The following is a 2,714-nucleotide window of genomic DNA, read 5'->3' on the forward strand; positions in this document are numbered from 1 at the left end:
GCGACATCCCCTTGCACGTGCATTGGCTACACGCAGGCTGTTGACGCAGGATTACACGACGATTTCGCGCCATTTCTGTCTAGCTGGTGCGCTCACTGCGGACACAGCCCGGCGCATCGTACCCGCCTGGGTGAGTGTTCTTCTTTCTTCACATATATGCTCGTGCTGTTAGCGTTCACATTGTTGCATGCTTGCGCTGATATATATGAATGACGGTATTGAGCTGCCAGAATATTATTTTGACGGCTTTTGAAATAACTATACGAGTATGCTTACGAGTAACTATGCGAGTATACGAGTACTTATCTTTGTTGTAATCGTCATCCATCTCTATAGTCGCGCACGTGTTGTCGTGCTGGTCGCATTTATTGTGAACTCTCATACAGTTCAGAGGCTTTCGTCGCTCTTGACAGATGTCACTGAGATAATCACTTCGTGTTGCTTGACAAGCTGTGTAATTTTAGCTCTCGCATGGCTTCCTATCTTTCGGCTAGCAACTGTTCTATGCATTTATGGTCAATGATATAAATGCGGTAGTCAAAGGAAGCATATTTTTGCTAGCAGTTGAATGATGTTCGGACATCTTTTCATGTTAGGTCGTTATGCTTCGCATTTACATTTCTTTTTTTTACCTTTGGGAAGCGGAAAAGTTTTTCCACAATCAAAAAGTAATAAAACTGCACTTACGAGTACCGAAGACGTTAGCACCGTTTCATTGGATCAGGCGCTCATAGATACGACTAGCGGCATTTCTTGTTTTTAGGAGGAAAAATCAGCAATTTGACTTTCTGAATAGCGACAATCTTTAAAACGCGTTTTGCTGCCTAATTTTTAACAAGTTCTAAAGCCAGCCTCATTCATGCTCGGGAATACATTTGCGTATTTACTGTGCCCCTTCACTGATTTCTGTGGTTTCGGGTCACATTTGCCCATTGGTCTTATGCAGTGCCATGTGAAGTGTGGACAAGTCATCAGTGCATCATGCACCAGCTGTGGTGCCTGTGCAAATTGCTGATCTCGATGAAGGTAAAGTAATGCGTCATATGTAATTTAGACGTTAGCTAGTTGATGGCATTTTTGTTCTCTCATCCATCATTTCATGCGATGCAACAGCGATATATAACCGTTCTTGTATAAAAGTATTGTTGTTTTCGTTGGCAGCTTATTATTATGTTGCATTGATCATTGTTAATGTTATTACAAAGAAGTGAAATTCATACAGCAGTCGTAATAAGGGATATAATTGTTGTTCATCCTCGTGATAGTATACACAGAATTTGAATACGTCGGCAGGTGACAAAACCTTCTGACACAAGAGCCAGGCGCAGTTTATCGAGCAACTGGCCAGGAGCTCACACCTTGCAGGGTCTCCAGCAGCAGCATCAGCAGCAACACCGGCCGTGTGGTTGTTTACAATGCCGTAACTGAGCATACGATCTTTCTTGTTGGTTTTTATTCATTTTCTTTTTTTGCGTTGCACTCCCATCTAAAAATCTTATTTAATTAACGAATGAATCGTGAGTCTATTGTAAAACTGGTTTCCTTGTACGTGATTCTCATCAAATTGCGACTGTGCTGTGGTTTTCACTTGCAGCCGACATTCGAAACAGAGCTTCACTTCTAAAAAAACTGAAAGTTTCATGGAGAAGCTCCACAAAGTCAAAGTCATCCTCGGTCAGATATTCAATGCCCGCATGTATTTATTTCGTGGAGGTCGACGAGTATTTCTGAGGAAATGATGCCAAGCTTTCTTTCATAACTGTGGCAAGTTTATGGTTAAAATACTATAAGAAAGCTTCATTAGCAGCTTCCGAAAACACTTTTGTAATTTCCAACTTCTGTGACAACATCTATTTAAACAAAATTCAACAAGGTGTATAACAGAATGAGAACAACCGTTTCCCAAGTATAAGTTTTTGTGTGAAGGGCAAAAAGGGCAGGTGATCTAAGAACATAACGTCGAATGTGTCTTCTTGCTTTTTTTGTTTCGTCAGGATGACATGCCAGCAGCCCGCCCATCGCCTGACCCCGGAGTTTGGAGGGAGTACGACAACAAGGCTTTCTACTGCGATCAAGTGCAAGATAATTTGAAACGTTCGGTTGGCACAGTTCTAGAGAAATTTGTGCTTGACGATGTACGGTACGATTAATTTGTGCTTGACAATGTACTATATTAAGGTCCTCACATAACCAACTGGGTATGCTCAATGCTTCGTCTTGTGCAGAGTGCAATGAGAAATACCCAGTTGTTTCCCAGGTGTTTTGCCGGCGGGAAGCTGCTGAAGAAACATTGAAACGATCAAAAGAAACGATCATTGAAACATCAAAAACGATCATTGAAACGATCAAAAGCACCAGAATATATTTGTCCGAAAAAACATCGGATGTCACGTTTATCGTTTCCTTCAGCTCTTAGCATTGCTTTTAGCGCTGTTTGTATTTTTTTACAATAAATACTTCTTTTTACACGTGAGTAGTACCTGTTTCTCGCATGCTTATACACGCTAGACCCAGCAGGTACTGTTGAACTATGAAGCTGATAGGGCCAGTCAAGTCATTATCAAGGAAAATGATACCGCTGAACGATACATTTACGAGGAACATGGTGCGTCCATGCTTTAACCGCCGTTACTTAAAAAAAGGAATGCGAAGTTTTATACGCTTGTCTAAACACACTTCATGCTTATAGTTTCCAAGTTACTTGTAGTGGTTAC

At 41.3% G+C, this 2,714-nt stretch overlaps 1 long non-coding RNA gene across 1 annotated transcript; it reads left to right on the top strand.

Annotated features, from left to right (window-relative positions):
* The first annotated feature begins 983 nt into the window (after window positions 1-983).
* Window positions 984-2,405, top strand: LOC119387710 (uncharacterized). The gene is made up of 3 exons (XR_007415566.1): window positions 984-1,026; window positions 1,995-2,140; window positions 2,226-2,405. It is a non-coding gene; the product is annotated as an uncharacterized LOC119387710 (long non-coding RNA).
* The last annotated feature ends 309 nt before the right edge of the window (window positions 2,406-2,714 follow it).

This window comes from Rhipicephalus sanguineus, chromosome 3 (genome assembly GCF_013339695.2).
Source record: "Rhipicephalus sanguineus isolate Rsan-2018 chromosome 3, BIME_Rsan_1.4, whole genome shotgun sequence".
Lineage (NCBI taxonomy): Eukaryota > Metazoa > Arthropoda > Arachnida > Ixodida > Ixodidae > Rhipicephalus > Rhipicephalus sanguineus.